At 36.1% G+C, this 20,000-nt stretch overlaps 1 protein-coding gene across 1 annotated transcript in view; it reads left to right on the forward strand.

Moving 5' to 3' along the window:
- Positions 1-3,071: 3,071 nt before the first annotated feature.
- Positions 3,072-20,000, forward strand: part of LOC144967551 (uncharacterized) — an 80,292-nt gene continuing 63,363 nt past the window's right edge. The window contains exon 1 of the mRNA XM_078904947.1: positions 3,072-3,545. The gene's annotated coding sequence lies outside the window, so the exon portion shown is untranslated. The remainder of the gene's footprint in view (positions 3,546-20,000) is intronic.

Consider the following 20,000-nt stretch of genomic DNA (forward strand, 5'->3'; position numbering starts at 1 on the left):
ATTTTCTTTTTTCTTTTTTTTTTTGTTCTTTTATTTTGGTAGATACATTTATTGGTGTACAACAAGAGTAGGAAATCTACAACAATCTTTTGTAAATTTACTCCGTCTTCGTTTGTTTATGTGTTTTCGAGGAGGGAAGGGAGAGGTTAAAACGGCCTTCATATTGATATCGGGTTAAATTAATGAATGAATCATGTTTCCACTCGCAAACTCTAAACCAAAACAGCGGGAAGTCTTATGCCTTAAATTAAATAGCATATTATATCCATGATTTGGATATATTATTGCACGAAATCTGAATGCAAATGTTACGGAGTTGTCATTCAAAAATCAACGGGAGAACATGTTTTACAATAGCATTGCATGCATCACAATAGGACAAAACAGACAGACGGAGTAGACAGACAAGCATCGTGAAATTAGCGCCATAAAGACATGGCATGACAATGTTTATATTTCAGTTTTTAACATGGGTCAATGGTATAGCAGCGGCCCCGATTTCAACCTGTGTGTCCGTACAAAATTTGCTTGGAGATTTTCATGTTCTGTTTATTTTATTTTTTTTTTTTTTGATCCACACTATAACGAGATTGGGGGTCCCGATAGCTCAGTTGGTAGAGCGGTAGTCAGCAATGATGCAGTCTGTGCGGCTAAACGGACGATAGCCTTCTAGAAGAATACTGGGTAATGTAAACGTTGCTGCTCGAAGCTCGAAGAAATAAATAACCATGTGAAACTGAATGTAAGCTTAAATTTAATTACGAAAACAGATAGCCTTCTAGAGCATTAAAATACTAAATAAATAATAAACATAATTATTATTCAGCCCTAAGGGGAAATTGTTCTTTAAGATCTATTCCAAGGGAAGACTAGAATAACCCAGGTGTCAGCAGCAGTGCAGCGCCGCCAATTGAGCGGGGGCGAGGTGACTTGTTCAAGGCCACACTGCGCAGCGGCGTGTGATCGAACTAGGTACTTTTCGGATATTAAGCAAGGACCGTACCGCTGAATCACGTTGCCCCTTATTAGGCTAGGGTCATCCTATCCAAACGGTAGTCAGTAATGATGTAGTCTGTGGGGCTAAATGGACGATAGCCTTTTAAAGCATCAAGCCCCCAGGACCAAAGTTGACTTGAGTTTTGTGGCTTAAAACAAGAGGTGACCACTCGTCTGAAAAATACATTACTTTTGGTGGAAGTCGAGTAGTTTGTTTTTTTTCCTGACAACCCCCCGCCCCCCCCCCTGTCCACCATGCGGTGATTGGGTAGCTGGGACTGTTTGATCTGGCAGAGAGTTCTTTGCGATAGACTAGCAGCGCCATATCCAAAACGTAGAAAGCAATTGTTATTGACTATTTCACGCTATAAAAATGGGATATATAAGTATATATAAGTCCGGCCCGATGGGCGGTACGGCTCTGAAGGACACTCTAAATTGAACGCGCTCGGTCCCTTAAGAATTTATATAGCGCATCATCATCATCATCATCATCATCATCATCATCATCATCATCATCATCATTGCCTTTTTCACCCTGGATCAGGGTATAGGCTACAGACAAACAGTTTTCATCCTTCTCTATCCTGAGCTCATGAAAAAAAATCTTGTTCCATGTCTTATCCATAAATTCTGTCATTACAGAAAATTTCGGTCGCTCAAGTTAAAAAAAGGATTTGACCGCCCGAGTTTCTGTAACAATTTGAGTTTTACGGAAGGGGTGTTAACCCTTCGACAACCCCCAACAAGAAGGTTTGGAGTTGGGCTAATCTTGCACCCTCTCAATTGAGGGACCCCGGACACCGCCAGGGGTTTATATAGCGCAATATAGGCTAAACGTGCTCAACGTGCTTTACAAGGGGTTCCCTAGTCAAGAACAAAAATTAACACGAAGGGCTGTTATACGATATTACAATTTTTCAGACAGAAACAGTAAGGTGAGAGAATGTGAGTATAGAGCCTTTTTCCAACGACTCAACTATGAGCGCTTAGAGCGAGACTCGAACCCTGGACCTTACTGTCCGAAAGCGAGTGTCATACCACATAGCCGTATGGGATACACAAGTCACAAGTTTCCTCCAGGCCTGTCGATCATTTATCTCCATTCATTAACTCTGGCAGGGGCATCTTAGTTCATCCCTTGATGTTCTCCACCAAAACTTCTTCTTCTTCTTCTTCTTCTTCTTCTTCTTCTTCTTCTTCTTCTTCTTCTTCTTCTTCTTCTGCTGCTGCTGCTGCTGCTGCTGCTGCTGCTTCTTCTTCTTCTTCTACTACTACTACTACTACTACTACTACTACTACTACTACTACTACTACCACTACTACTACTACTGTTACTATTACTACTACTACTATTGCTACTACTCTCTACTACTAGTACTACTACTGCTCATACTACTACTACTACTACTACTACTACTATTACTACTACTACTACTTCTACTACTACTACTCTACTACACTACTACTACTACTACTTATTCTTCTATTCTCTTCACTCCTCCTCTCCTCCTCCCCCCTCCTCCTCCTCCTCCTCCTCCTCCTCCTCCTCCTCTTCTTCTTCTTCTTCTTCTTCTTCTTGTCTGCCTACTTTTAAACAAATTGAATGTAAGGAGTGAAATTTTTGCGGATTTTTTTCTCGCTCTTGTAAATTTGCAATCTTTCATTTCATCCTCTGCGTATTTTACCCCCTTCATTGATACAATGAGAACTTTTCTCTGTAGTAGGTTTGTAAATATAGCATTGATATTGATATGATAACGATTCAAAATGACATGGTGTCGCCATATTGAAAGAATTAAAAGACAACAAATATCGGAGAACACTTCTTGAGAAGACATAAGAATTTGAGTGGATAAGAGGAGGGGAGGGTAGTGAGAAAGAGAACAATTATTATATAAAGGCACGGGGAACGGGCGGTGAGAAGATTTGACAATCCGCAGTGACAAGAAAAAAGTCCTATATTTTACTTTATTCCGCTCGCGAGAGTCTATTATTATAGCTGGCGTCCGTTTTCGTGTTTTGGTCTTGCGAGCTACCAACCAGCCGGCGGCAGAGTAAGCAGTGCGTAGGTTGATTGGAGTTTTGTAGTTGAAGCAAGAACTCGCGCGTTGTTTACATTTCCAATATCAAGTGCACGGAGTGCGATTATAACAAATTCTAATATTCTTATAAAACGCTCAAGCTATTTGTATGTTTACAATTATATATTTCGTTGTTGTAAAAACAATACGTCCAGATTTTATACATTTATTATCATTCTCTGATGTTGATTTTTTAATATTTCTTTTTGATTACTTTTGTTCAAATTGGAAATATTTTTAGTGATGACGAGTTGATTTTTCTTCTAAAAAGGAATACTATTGACTTTTTTTTGGTACTTTAATCTCGAAAGAAGTTGAGGAGATGTTTTTATATAATATTCAAATCTGTTGAAAGAGATGTTTTTGTTTTTATTTACTGTGATTTCTACAGTGTGAAATGGATATGTATCGTTGTTGTTGTTCTTGTCATTCAGGGATATCTATATTTTTACCTGAGTAGAAGAGGTAAGTTATTCTTTGACAAAAGAGATGTTATTAATATTAAGGCTATTACCATTGTCATTATCATCATCATGATCAACATCATTGTCGTCGTGGTTGTCGTCATCATAATCATCACATTTCAACCACAACTACCACCACCTGTACAATTACTACCATCACAATCAGCATGATGATGATCATCATCATAATTATCATCCTCATTATTATTATTGTTATTATCATTATTTTTTATTATTATTATTATTATTTTATTATTATCATTATTATTATTATTATTATTATTATTATTATTTATTATTATTATTATTATTATTATATTATTATTATTATTATTATATTATTATTATTATTATTATTATTATATTATTATTATTATTATTATTATTATTATTATTATTATTATTATTATTATTATTATTATTATTACTATTTATTATTATTATTATTGTTATTTTATTATTATTATTATTATTATTATTATTATTATTATTATTATTATTATTATTATTATTATTATTATTATTATTATTATTATTATTATTATTATTATTTATTATTATTATGATTATTGTTAATATCATCTATGTTATTATTATTACTATTATTATTGTTATTTTATTATTATTATTATTATTATATTATTTATTATTATTATTATTATTATTATTATTATTATATTATTATTATATATATTATTATTATTATTATTTATTATTATAATTATTATTATATTATTATTATTATTATTATTATATTATTATTATTGTTATTTATTATCATCATCATCATTCTCACACACCCTGTGACCCCATCCGTTACAAGACTGACAAACCTTTCATCTGATAAATAAAGAGTTAATTATAGACCATCTGCAATATAGACAAGACGAAAGCCCTTTGAATAGAACACCCCCCCTCCCCCCCCCCCCCCCCCCCCCTCCCATTGTCGATTGCTACAATGTTTCAAAATTTAATTCATACTAGATTGAAATTACCGACATTTATAATTATAATTATGGAAAAGTAGCGAACCATTTCTTTAAGGAAAATAATAGGATAGATATGTCGGTCTTGACGCCACATCTTCTACTCTTCCTGTTCCAAACTCATTGAACGTGTGTATAGAGCCAGCCCTTTTGCGACGGAGGACTAATAATGAATAGGTTACATATTATTATTATTATTATTATTATTATTATTATTATTATTATTATTATTATTATTATTATTATTATTATTGGTGGTGGTATTACGATTGTTGTATTTTTGTGTGGTTATTAATGGTATCAGTCTATTTTTTGGTTCCATTTACCTTTTTTCTCCACTTTCATGTATGTTGTCATCAAATTGTTGATTTATTTGCGAAACCTAAGATTGAATAAACTTTGAAACCTTTAAACATATTGAATCATAAGGTGACATAACTATTTTAGTACGCAGTGGATATTTTTTATAGTCCCGTAAAGACGGTACCCAGGTCTATTTTTACTGTTCCATATGATTCATTACATATTATGTTGCAAATCTATTCATGGGATTTCTTTTTCTCTTAACTAAATCAAGCACCTTGGCCCAGGACTCCACACTGAAGTCTGAAGTACTGCCTTGCCTCAGAAATGTCAACTTCCTGATCTAAGACATGCATTGATAGGTCCTTTTCTGTCGATGGAATTTTGGAGAGGTCTTGGATCTCAATTGGATCAGCATCCGCCACAATCCAGTGCAGAATCAAATGTGACCCAACGTCTCAAAACGGTATTATGTCAGGATGGACAAGATGCTAAAAAGTCAAATTAAAGTTAAACTGGTCAAAAAGATAAAAGGTGTGTATTTAGCACAGTAAATATGCTATTCCTTCTCCTCTATAAAGCATATAAACTCAACTTAAGCATGATATTTCTGACTACAAATTGCATTTTGAGCATCTTAATTATCCCGACATAATACCGTTTTGAGACGAGGGGTCACAAATGGAACTGTAATAATAGATCTGAGTACCGTCTTCATGGGACTGTAAAAATAGCCACTGCGTTTTAGTAGCAGGATGTATAGGCAGATTCTAAGGATTACAGGACATAGTAGAGGTAGGGTGGGTTATTTTATTTTATTAGAGAGAGGTGGGGGCTGCCTGAAGCCTGGGACCATGAAAATACTAACGAAAGAGTGATAATGGTTTCGGATGGGAACAATATAGACGTTGGATGTTTCAGGTGCAAACCTTTCGTCAGCACAAGAATAGATAAATAAACGTTGAAAACAAAATAAAAATAAATGATGAAAAAGATAATAATTTTTTTTTATTGAAATGGAGTATAGATAGTATGAGCTTGGCTAAGAAGCTTGCAACATTGCCATCCGGAAGTATATCGGACCAACACACAAAACTATGTGTAGTCTTGAACGTTTATAGTCTGATTGATACAGTTTAGTGACAATTACTCAAAAACGTGGATAGCAACAACAACAAAAAAATAAATAAATAAAAAAAAAACAATGACAAAGACCCGAGTAACGTCAACTTCATTCTATCTATATTGTATCGTCTGAACTCAACGATGCCTGGAGTGTGAATTGACATTGAAGAGTTTTGTTGTCATTGTTATTATCATATTGCCAGTTCATGTAGTGCATTCTTGTAATTGTCATTGTAACATTATTTATGTCGTATTCAATTAAAGATTGAGCTTTTATATAGCGCAATATCCACTAAACGTGCTCAAAGCGCTTTACAATGGGTCCCTGGTCAACAGCAACACTAAACATGTAAGACGGGACATGACGCATGTTAGGCGATATTACACATTTTTTCCGACAGGGACAACGCTGTTAACGGCCAGGTACTCATTTTACACCTGAGAGAATGTGAGAATGTAAAAGCTTTTTTTTCAAGGACTCAACTATGCGCCAAGGAGCGAGACTCGAACCCAGGCCCTTCCGATCTGAAAGCGAGTGTCATACCACACACAAGACAACATTATAGCCACATTCGTATTTGTTAAGGATGTGTCTTGTTGAACGTTTTTTTCCGCACAATTTGACGCTGAATTGTTTGATAATGTTACGGGACATTGAAATTTTTTGTTGTCATTGTTATTATCATATTGCCAGTTCACGGAGTGCATTCTTGTGTAATTGTCAATGTAAATTTATTTATGTCGTCTTCAAATGAAGAGTGGGTTCCAATACTCGTTAAGTCGATTTTTTCTACTTTTTGACATTTTCCATCTAGATAGACTATGGGATAAGTTGAAATGTAAATTTTATTTTAAGCACCAAATGGCGTAAGAATTTCCCTAGATTTGTGTGAATTTGAAGTTTAAATTGATAAAATGATAGATTGAATGAGAAATTTTAGGGGAAATAATCCTCAATATCTTTTAAAATGGGGGAAAACGGAGATACGGAGTTTTGGAAAACCATTCTTAACTGCTGAATACTGGTATGGTTGGGGTTTTTTTTTCAAAACATTTTGAGATTCGAAGAGTATAGTGCGGATTTTGTGGTCTTTCGGCTGTCCCGATAACTCAGTTCATAGATCACTCGCTTCGCAGGCAAACTGGACATGATCGACGTATACACATATGCCGGTCTGATATCCGAACCCACCCACTTATGGGCCTAGTTTAACATTGTTGTAATGGAAAATATTTTGCGTCATTTTTTTAAAATTTCCATTATAACAATGAGCCCATCAGGAATTGGGTTATCAGACCTGCAAATAAGTTCACGTCGGACGTGATCGATTCCGTGTCAAGCCAATGATATTTTTGTTTGTTTTTGTTTTTGTTTTGTTCAGTTTAGTTTGGCGGGGTTGTTTCATTTTTCCTGACCCATCAGTGATTTTGGGTATCTGGGTGTATTCGATCTAGTGGAAAGTACATTGTGACAGACTAGCGTCTTATGCTTAGATAACAAGCAATTGCTATCGTTCATTTAACGTTATAGAACCCGAGATAAACTCCATGTCTATGGGCCTTATATAACCCATCGAGTCAAAGCGATGATATGACGTGATGCTTTAGGCGCTCAAAATTTAATATATTGTCACATATCAGTCACTTTAAAAATGAGCTTTTAAAGTGAGCTTTTATATTGCGCAATATCCACTAAACGTGCTCAAAGCGTTTTTACGAAGGGCCCCTGGCCAGCAGAAACACTTAACGTGTAGGACGGGACATGACGCCCGTTAGGCGATATTACATTTTTTCGGACAGAGACAACACTGTCAACGGCCAGGTACTCATTTTACACCTGAGTACAGTGAGAGAATGTGAGTAAAGAGCATTTTCCAAGGACTCAACTATGCGCCCAGCGAGGCTCGAACCCAGGACCTCCCGGTCCAAAAGCGAGTGTCATACCACAAGACCACATAGCCACACATCAATAACTCACATTCCTTTTGTAACACTTTTGTTTCTCTTCAAGAATCTATTTTACAGGTGGGCTATGGTCAGTGAAATTTAAATACCTAACATATCCAAGTATCATAGCGGGACGTGATGCTCATTCATCCTTGAGTATAGTGAGGACAAGTGCTTGAACAGAGCAAAAGAAACACCTAATACATCACTGTTGGAATTATTATTTCAGGAAAAGGACGGTTGAAAATGTGTGGACATAATAATTTAAAAAAAAACAACTAGTTATCTATCAAAAACGTCACTGAACCATCAGATATCTAACATACCCAAGTATTATAGCGGAATGCTCATTCATCCTTGAGTCTAGTGAGGTCGTGCTTCAACAGGGCAACACACAACTTTACCCATCATAGCTGATAAGTTTTGAGGAACAAAGACAGTTGAAAACATGTCGGCATAATTACAAATTATCCTAGTTATCTATCACTGAAACATAAATTTCGAACATACCTAAGTATTTTAGCGGGACTCTCATTCATCCTTGAGTCTAGTGAGGCCATGTACTTCAACAGTACAAAACACGCAAACTAAAACATCACAGCTGTTGTTAATAGAAACAAAGACAGTTCAAAACATGCCGCCATGATGACAGAACAAATTTATCTATCGATGACGTCACTGAAATTCAACTATCTAACATACCCACGCTTGAGTTTAGTGAGGTCAGGTGCTTCAACAGTACAAAACAAAACCTAATACATCATAGTTGGATTTTGTTTTTAGGAACAAAGACAGCTGAAAACGTATCGGCGTCATAACAAAACCTACTTGTCTATTAAGAACGTCACTGAAACTCAAATATTTAACATACCTAAGTATTATAGCGGGATGCTCATTCATCCTTGAGTCTAGTGAGGTCAAGTCCTTCAACAGGACAAAACAAATCATAGCACAATCTTAACCATCATATTTGGTAATTTTTTAGGAAAAAAAAAGACAGTTGAAATTGTGTCGGCATCAACAAAATCTGATTTCCTCACGTAAACGCCTCTCTCTGCCTATCTTACATTTTGTGTGCATTCCATATCCTTTCAACCGATGGTCGGTCAGTCAGTCGCTCAGTCATCCATCCACAAAGACCTATGGCCGGTTTGACCAGTTGGCGTTAATAATAAACAATTTCGGCCACCCACATTAGGAATCTAAAAAAAAACCCTGCTATTCGTGGACTGTCAGCTAACTACTGAAACAGTCTTTGTTGTAAACAAACATTGTTTGCAGGTGTGAAGTATACGAAAGGAGGAGGAGGAGGAGGAGGAGGAGGTGGAGTAGCAGTAGTAGTAATAGTAGTAGTAGTAGTAGTAGTAGTAGTAGTAGTAGTAGTAGTAGTAGTATTAGTAGTAGTAGTAGTAGTATTAGTAGTAGTAGTAGTAGTAGTAGTAGTAGTAGTAGTAGTAGTAGTAGTAGTAGTAGGAGTAGTATTAGTATTAGTAGTAGTAGTAGTAGTAGTAGTAGTAGTAGTAGTAGTAGTAGTAGTAGTAGTAGTAGTAGTAGTCACTGGCGGTCGGTCAATAGAGCGAAGTTGTTTTGTGCCGCCCTATATTTTCCGTAGATTAACATGTCAGCCAAACAAAAAACTTCAATTTTCAAATTTTGATAAAATTAAAAATTTAGCACATACTGCTTTTTGTTTTGAATTTAATATTTGATGACTCGTGCGTCGCTCCGCGAAGGTAGCGTCAAATCGGCACGTTTCATCTTTCCCCCGTTGCCTGCGCGGGGTGACAATGAGCGGAGGGTGTGGTGTGGTGGGGACGTTTTTTTTTTGTTTATATGAGCCAGTCTTCGTTTGGCCGTCCTGTCCTTATCCTATAAAAATTTTTTATTCTCTATTGTCTTCTGGCACTTTTCTACTCACTTCATATCTTGTTGTTACCAACATAAGTGCCTGCTCCACTCACTTTTCTGAATTAAAAATTCACCCCATACACCGGAGCATACTCAATGTCTCAATCGTTTCTATGTTATATGTTTGTGATGAGAATATTGGCTATTAAGCTTAACTGCTGGTCAAAATTTCTTCGCGATGGTGGTGAACGAATCGGCGATCTCAAGAAGTGGGTGAGAGAGGGATCTAGAAATGACTTTGGGTTTGAAACGAATATTTTTCTGTGTTCGTGGATAGCTCACACGGTAGAGCCACGCTCTCACCTGCCAGGCGGAGTTGTCGTACCAATAAGGTCGCAGGTTCAAACCCCACCACCGCCGCGAAAAATTTTTTTTATTCTCTATTGTCTTCTGGCACTTTTCTACTCACTTCATATCTTGTTGTTATCCTATACTCCGTTGTACCTTGAAGAAAGTTAGTTACCACTCCCCAATCTCCCTCCACCCTCCCTCCCCAACTAACTATTGTCTTTCACTGCTAAAATAATTAGGCCAAGACGGCCAATCTAGTAGGGGAGGGCATCCGGGTCACCAAAAGGTCAACGATGCTTTAGGTTTTGAGAAGTCAGGTCATTGACGACTGAGAACTTCCCGACCTCCACTTAGTTCTCGATGCTTTTCTCGTCTCGAGAATCTTGGTCGTCGATGCTTCTCGTATTGAGTCCCGAGTCCCCAGTCTCGAGACTATACTGCGCGAGCGACGCACGCGTTACTAACAATGTGTACTATCTGCATTGTTCACCCCTCTCTCGTCGGCGATGATTCCAGCGAAGCTCGAGACTTTTTTGCGTCTCGATGCTTTTTTGAGTCTCGAGACCCAAAAAAGTCTCGAGCATCGCTCTAGTCATCGGTGCTTTCATTCAATACCTAGTCATTGGTATTGCGTATTGACGTTATATCATATTTTAAACAGCTAACAAAACACAAACGTCGTAAATAGATCAAAATGGTTATAGGTATCAATGTTTTATTATTATACAAAGTGAATTTATTTAATGTATTTTAAGTTTTAATACAAAAAAGCCATCCAAAGCTCAGTTGAAGTGCTACTTCTCGGGAATTCCCGACTTTTCCTTGGTCATCGAGTTCGGGAAGTTTTGAGTGTTGGTGGCCGATGACTTGAGGTATCATCGAGACTTCCGCTCGACACTACAATCTAGCGATGCACGCCCTGAGGTCCTACTTGGGATAAATTAAAACCATATCAGTTTTATCACTGAAAGAAGAGGCTTTGCTTCACTTAGATATACGGATGAAGAGAGTGGCAATAAATATATATTTCATCATTGTTTGTTTTGCTTAAATATATATTAAATATAAAAAAGAACAGTAAACAAAGTATGCACCGAGAAGAGCCCCATGGTACTATAAATAAAAATCCCTAACCCCACGGAGTCCTTCATCCCCGCACACTCCCAACGATCCCTACTCAACTTGTATTGTGTGCATTGTCTAATAATAGTATAATTATAAAGATGTCGCTGATTGTGTGTGAAGTTAACAAGTGCTTTGGGTTTGGAATTAAATGTGGATTTTTGAATTCTATTATTCTAAAGTTGTGTGTCATACCGTTCGTATTCAGAGAAAATGTATTATCGCTGTTGTCATTGTTTATGAAACATACTTGTTTTTATCTTGAATCATTTTATTTTAAAAGTTATTTCTGTAATTTGTAACCAATCATGAATCATGTTGATTTTTTAATTGATAATCAATTCCGACACTTATCCCCTCAAGAGAAAATAGTGGTGAAAGATTTAGGTCCACACAAACCAGTGAATTAATTTAACTTAGTTTCTAACACTCCGAGGAGACAGCGCCGATTTAATAATGATTATTTTTAAAATGTTGAATGGCTTACTGCCAGTGAAAGCCGTAGAACGCTTCATTGTTTTTATTGCTTGATTTTTGGTGATGTATGCTATAACGGACAACAGGAGGATTCAGTGATATTGCGCACATCTCTCAGGCACTGAAGAAACATTCTGAATCAAATAGCCATGTCACAGATGCTGTTAAATATAAACTTTTCAACGTTGTAGATATAAGAAATCAGTTGGAAACAGGACATGCTGCGTCTGTGAGTCGTTATAATGAACAGGTGAAAGTTAACAGACAAGTTTTGTCCAAGATAATTGATGCTCTTTTGTGAGTATGTCTCGTTAATATTCTAACACACACACACACACACATACACGCACACACAAATACACGCACATATGCAAACAATTGCAATACCGCCCTCCACACACACACACACATACACACACACACACATACAAAGTAGGTCAAATTAAGTTAAATTAACTAGACCAATAAAATTTGATTCTGTATTTCGGATTTGTGCCGCCTTAAATACAATGTGACCAACCGCCCCTGGTAGTAGTAGTAGTAGTAGTAGTAGTAGTAGTAGTAGTAGTAGTAGTAGTAGTAGTAGTAGTAGTAGTAGTAGTAGTAGTAGTAGTAGTAATTAATAATAATAAGCATAATTCTATAGGCCCTTTCGTCGAAACCTCAAAGCGCTTTTTTTTTTTTTAAAGGGCATTGTTTACCCAGGTAACAAATATTATATTGGAAGTCCATGCTACTTTTGGACTGTTAGCTTTTTACTAAAACAGACTTCGTTGCTGTAAACAAGAATTATTCGCAGGTAGGAAATTCAGGCACTTTCACTTCTTTTTCCTTGGGCAAGATTTTTAACCCCCACTTTGCTCAATTGGACAACATGGATGATTCCTGTTGACATCAGACATCTTGTTTGATGAATTATTTATTTTCCTTCGTGGAATGCCTAGGTGACGGTATCTTATTATGTAGTGGCGGAAGGTCATTTCTTTAAAAAAGAACATTTTAAAAAAGTATTTGAGCTTTTATATAGCGCAATATCCACTAAACGTGCTCAAAGTGCTTTACAAAGGGTAACCAGTCAACAGCAACATTTAACATATAGAACGAGACATGACGCTTGATAGGCAATATTATACAATTTTTTTTCAGACAGAGACAATGTTGTTAGCGGTGGGGTACTCATTTTAGACCTGAGTACGATGAGAAACTTTGAGTAAAGAGCCTTTATCAAGGACTCAAAATTATGCGCCGCTTAGAGCACTGTTTCGAACCCTGGAAATTCCGGTCCGAAGGCCAGCGTCATACCACTAGACCATTTTTTTTTATTGTTTTGCTGACGAAGGGTTTGTACCGAAATGTCCATTGTTTGTACTGTTCCCATCCGAAGCCTCTCTATTCCCACCCTGTTGTTTGTATAATTTTTACTATCAGACATTTTAAAAAACGACAACGAAGTTCTCACTCAATCACACCAATCAGACATTAACTATAAACGTATAAGGTTACACTTAGTTTTGTGTGTCGGTACGTCATATCCGATGGCGGGTGTTGTGGGCTTTTTACCTAAACACATATCATCAATAATGGTGCAATGTTTATAGAAAAAAACAGAAGACTACTTCTCCCTCTCCACTCCCCCACTCCCACTCCCACTCCCCTCGCCAGAATAAGAGAAGGGTGTTAGACGTGTCAGCTCCCTTGTTCTGCATCGTGTAGGGGCTGTCAAATATGACAACAAAACGCACCCCCCCCCCCCCCCCCCCCCCCCCCCCCCCCGTCCATTTCAAATTTATTACACATGTCTTACTTACCGTCTGTCTGTTTGTCTGTAGGTATGTCGATCTACAAGTCTAGAATAATGTGCGTCCAATTTAGTTATAATTAGCGTGTACAGATCTGCAGTATGCAGGTCTGATAGCCCAAATTAGTATGGCCTCATAGTTGTAATGAAAATACTCTCAAACCGACGCGAAATGTTATACTTAAATTTGAGCTTTTATATATCGCAATATCCACTAAACGTGCTCAAAGCGCTTATCAAAGGGCCCCTGACCAACACCAACACTAAACAAGTAGAACGAGACATGACGCCTGCTAGGCGATGTTACAATTTTTTTTCTCTGACAGAGACAACACTGTTAACGGCCAGGAACTCATTTTACACCTGAGTACGGTGAGAGAGTGTGAGTAAAGAGCCTTTTCCACGGACTCAACTATATATATATACGTGTGTGTGTGTGTGTGTGTTTATGTGTGGTTGTGTGTGTGTGTGTGTGTTTGCTGGACACAGAATCATAATGGCTATTTAACACTACCTGTTTAACAGAAGTATTTGTATAGAACTCGAGAAAGAAGAAAAAAAGGTGATAGACAGTAAAATCGATCATCAGACACCCAGATAGGCTGACTGGCAGACAGGCAAGCAGACAGACACCTATATAGATAATTAAACAGACAAATGTTCTTTTAGAGAAATCATTATGAAGGAAAATAAATATTTCCACTGCAAATATTTGCCGGTCTTTTTGACTTATAAAAAGACTAATTGAGAACCCGTAGTATTTGCGGATAAATGAAAGCTATTACTTATATATTTGTATTGTAGAAATTAGCATAGATCGAGAGGAATCTTTTGAGCCATCAGCGATCAAAATCGGTCCGGTAATGACGTTTGTAGGAGCGCGCAATTGAATCTTGCAACAGGGTGGCCAGATAGCGATTCTCAAGGCCGAGGTCAAGTTAAGGACCGATCATTATGCCGCAGCAGATTTTATATATAACCATTTGAGTCAACAGTTGATAAACTTACCGTAATCAGAAGGTCTGAGGTTCGATCCGCATTCGAAGTCGACTGATTTTTTGGATGTTTTCTTTTTTTTTTTTTCTTGTATTTTTCTTCCTTGTTTTGTCTGGCACCTTTCAGACACACTTGTTCAGTTCTTTATATTACAACGGTGCCTGCTCCTTAATAGGTCGTGACGTCAGTTCCCTCGTAATGACGCATAGAAGCTGGCTCTAAACTATCGGAACAATGGCTGGCGCCCTTATGAAATACTTCTCTAACGAGCATAAAAGTGTGTCCATAGGAGAAAAACATTATAAATCTGATCATGTTTTGACTTTTATTCTAATCACATGACATGTGAAAAAGTTCTAGCCAGCATGAAGATTAAAAAATACCGATTTTCTTTATTTAGAGCCAAGCTACTGGTTGCTGGGCGGACGTGACATCAGAATATTGAATCCTACTTCTTAAAATTATAACAAATCTGCCATCAGATTATCGGCGTTTCGAGCGTAAGTTATTTTAGGAATAGGTCAGCTTGTTTCTCACGCCATTCACCGACACACTTATATTTACCGTTTTGTCACCTGGCAGTCTTTGAATGTTACACGCCGTATTAATTCCAATCAGTTCTGGAATCAATTAATTGGAAAATCACAGAGGTAATCCGAACTGGCCACCTGGGGAGTAATTAAAAAGGTCTAACAGTGGTACTTTTTATGGAACGAATCATTTTGGGACATTCTTTATATAGAAATCACAAATAGGTTGATTGCAGATATTTGAGGATCAAAAAATGGGAACGTTCCCATACATACACACATACACACACACACACACACACATATATATATATATATATATATATATATATATATATATATATATATATATATATATATGTGATAGCGTGAGAAAATAAATAACAGATAGATATAACATAATATAGCATACATGTGGGGATGTGCATATATATAACGGGGGGCGAAGTGGCCGAGTGGTTAAGGCATTGCACTGTGGCCCTTTTGACCCGGGTTCGAGCCCCGCTTCAGGCACTTTCGTTTTTTTTCCTTGAGCAAGATTATTAACCCCCAATTTTCTCACTTGGACAACATGGGTGATTCCTGTTGTCATCAGACATCTTGTTTGATTAGTTATCTATATTCCTTCGTGGAATGCATAGGCGACGATATCTTATGATGTCGTGGCGCAAAAGACATAATTGATATATATATATATATATATATATATATATATATATATATATATATATATATATATATATATGTATGTATGTATATATAGGCACACCCACACATGTAAGCTATTATACGATTCTTTCATCTCTTTATATTTTTATTAAACGAGTTATTTTTATCGTCTCCAATCACACAACGCGTTTGAAGCATTTTATTTTTCAACGATTACGTATTTACTAAGAAATGATAGGGTTTTCCAATCAGAGGGATGTATTAGATTATGTTATATCTATCTCTGTTATTTATTTTCTCACTCTATCGTCTTTCTCTTCTTGTCTCTAATATGTGACCCAATGTTTCAAAACGGTATGATGTCGGGATGAACCAGATGCTAAAAAGTCAAATTAAAGTTGAACTGGTCAAAAATATGAATTATTTGTATTTAGCACTCTAAAATATGATATTCATTCTCCTCAATAAAGCATATAAACTCAACGCAAGTCTGATTTTCTGGCTACAAATTCAGTTTTCAGCATCTTAATCATCCCGACTTAATATCGTTTTGAGACATTGGGTCACATATAAAGACGAACAAAAGGTGATGTTATTCACAATAAATAGTACTATTAATACTGACACATTACTTATGGTGGGTATGTGACAATTGATTGATCAACCACGCACCGCATCACACCAAAGCCTTTATCGTAAAGTTTCCTTTCATCTTGCAAGACATAGGGCCTAGATTTTGCTCTTTTGTTAATATGTTTTATATCAAACTACAATTTTGTGAATAAATTAAATTAGAGTTATCTTATTATGTGATGTGTAAATTTCACATAGGTGAGACTAATTCGCTCTCAAAATCATCCAATATCTATAAGATAATCCATGAAATCTCTCCTTTCAGTCTGTCTAAGATAATAATAATACATCTTTATTGTCCTAAAAAAAGTGGCAATTTGTCATTTGGTTACACATTTATAACAATACAATATTGACATAGACACACTCACACAAATGCACACTAGTAACATCGTAGTAATCGAGAACCCCCCCCCCCCCCCAAAAAAAAAAAAAAACCCACACAAACAAAAAACAAACAAACAAACCGGCATCAACAACAACAACATCATGTTCTATAGGAACCTCGAATATCTTCTAATATTTCTCAAATGTACCATAAAAACTAATGATGTCCTCCAGTATCTCTTAAATTTTCAACAGGAATTCCGCCCTTCGTCTTCCAGTATCTCTTAGATGTTCAACAAGATATTCCCAACGTCCTCCAGTATCTCTCAGATGTTCAATAGGAACTCTCAATGTTAACCAGTATCTCTTAGAAGTCCAATATGATATTCCCAACGTCCTCAGTATCTCTCAGATGTTCAATAGGAACTCCCAACGTCCTCTAGTATCTCTTAGTTGTTCAATAGGATATTCCAAAGTCCTCCAATTTCTCGAAATCGGTCCCTTTGCTTGTGAAGCAAGTACTCTGCCAAATGAGCTATTGCTCCCTGCCCCCCTCCCCGCCACCCCCACCCTTTCTCCCCATTCAACCCTGCCATATAACTTATGGCTTTAAGACCTTTTGACAAGATGGAATGATTTTAATCTATCGATATACGGGAGAAATATTTTCTTGCTAAAAGGCAAAATATTAGAAATTTCTTACACTCTTCCCTTTTGGAATTCAAAACGTATTCGAGTGCGTGTTGAGAGCAAATTTCAAATTCCAAAACGCAAGAGTGTAAGAAATCTTTTATTCTACCCCTCAATCCATGTCGATTTCGTCATCTCTGAGTAAAAGACACTTTCAAAAATATTTAAATGATAATTCTTTTTTTTAAAATCTAATTTTAGTGAAATTTAACGTATGATAATCTGACGTCGCAAATTATTCATTGTAAACATGATATCATTACGCGTTACTATTTAAGGAGATTGGTAGAATAATGTGTTTTTTTGTCATTGTATGACAAGACAGGTCACAGCTTTCACAGATTGTTTGTGATATATTCGATCAATGCCCTTTCCCTATTTTGATCGTTAACAATTAGAACAGATTCAGTTTTAACCAAACAATTATTTTCCTTACAAATTAAATAGAACCGCAAAGAGAGATATTATCAATTAAAAACCTTTAAAATTCATTGACGTTCACTTTCTTCAATCAATTGATCATATTTTGGTCTTTTGTAAATTGTTTTTATTACATTCGATTCTACGTTCTCTCTAAGCGTGTCCTAACAACGCATATGATATTGAGCTTCTGTGGACTGTAAAAAGTAATGAACAAAAATGAATACAACAGCTTTAAAAAGAAACCAAATATTTTTTTTAAAACCCCCCCAAAAAACAAACAAACAAACAAACAAACAAAAAAAACCCCCAAAAAGTCAAAACAAACAGAAACCGACCAAAATACCAAGCACGGAACGTTTCTGGGTTGTTGTTTTTTTTTGTGCGGCTATGGGGTCTAGTGGTATGACAATCGCTTTAATGGTCATAAGGTCCCGTGTTCGAGAATCGCTCGGCGCATAGTTGGTTCCTTGGATCGAAAAAGCTCTTTACTCACATTCTCTCACCGTACTCAGGTGTAAAATGAGTGCCTGGCAGTTAACAGAGTTGCCTATGTCGGTTTAAAAAAATTGTAATATCGCCTGACAGGCGTCATGTCTCGTTCTACATGTTACGTGTTACTGTTGGTCAGGAACACCTGCTTTAAAGAGCTTTGAGCACGTTTAGTGGATATTGCACTATATCAAGGCTCGTTTTTTTCCCGGGTCAAAAACCATGTTCAGCCAACAACAAAAGCAATAAAATCGTACTTAGAAGCCAAATTTCTTTTTAATATGTAACACAGTAGAATTATAATATTGCTCTGTTTCACATTGCATGTTTGAGTGGTTGTACATTTGAGTGAAAGTAGCCACGTTACTGTTAAGCGCTTTGAGCTTGTTGATTTACGGGTAAGGCTCTATATTAAAACCATATTATTATTATTATTATTATTATTATTATTATTATTATTATTATTATTATTATTATTATTATTATTATTATTATTAGTAGTAGTAGTAGTAGTAGTACTAGTAGTAGTAGTAGTAGTAGTAGTAGTAGTAGTAGTAGTAGTAGTAGTAGTAGTATTGTTTTTATTATTATTATTATTATTATTATTATTATTATTTTATTATTATTATTATTATTATTATTATTATTATTATTATTATTATTATTATTATTATTATTATTATTAAATAAATAGCACAGAAATATTTCTCTGCTCTCTATCCAGTTTCTAAGTATGCTTTCATTATTATTGTTGCTTACTGAAGAAGGGTTTTGAGTCCGAAACGTTTTGCAGTCGGTATTAATTTCGTTCTTTTATTGAAGCGGTTAATATTGTTTTATTTTTATTTGTTCCTAAACAATGACTGTTTGGTTAGCTAAGATCTGCAAATATCGAGGTGCTTGCTCTATGGCGCGTGTCGCGCTGTTAACACGTACTGCCGCAACTTCAATGAAAGAATGAATAAGAAAGGAAAGCGTAGATAAATCATAAATTATCCTCGCTGCTCTTGAAGGAGGACAAAGTATGTGTCTATCTATATCATGAACAATGTACACCTTATATGGGGAGTTAATAGTTTATTCAAAGTTTCTGAAGGAGGTGAAGTGTTTTGCTGTTTAAAAGGCTAAAGATAAACGATTAATAGCTTAATATGTCTTGATACACACACACACACACACATACACACACACAAATATATATATATGAGGAAGATGATGATGATGATGGTGATGATGACGACGATGATGATGATGATAATGATGATGATGATGATGATGATGATGATGATAATGATGATGATGATGATGATGATGATGATGATGGTGATGATGATGATGATGATGATGGTGATGATGATGATGATGATGATGATGATGATGATGATGATGATGATGATGATGATAATGGTGATGACAATGATGAAGAAGAAGAAGAATAAGAAGAAGAAGAAGAAGAAGAAGAAGAAGAAGAAGAAGAAGAAGAAGAAGATGATGATGATGATGATGATGATGATGATGATGATGATGATGATGATGATGATGATGATGACAAGGGGTCCCTAGTCTACAACTACACTTAAGATGTAAGACGAATCATGACGTCTGTCCTAATATGCGATATTGCAATTTTCTTCCGACAGAGACATAACAGTTAACCCTCTCCTTACCATCCACAGGAAAATCGTCACATTCATTACGATGAAACCAAAAATAAAGAGCTTTATATAGCGCAATATCCACTA

This window comes from Berghia stephanieae, chromosome 3 (assembly GCF_034508935.2).
Source record: "Berghia stephanieae isolate SIO BIC M18660-M18661 chromosome 3, UCSD_Bste_1.3, whole genome shotgun sequence".
Taxonomy (NCBI): Eukaryota; Metazoa; Mollusca; class Gastropoda; order Nudibranchia; family Aeolidiidae; genus Berghia; species Berghia stephanieae.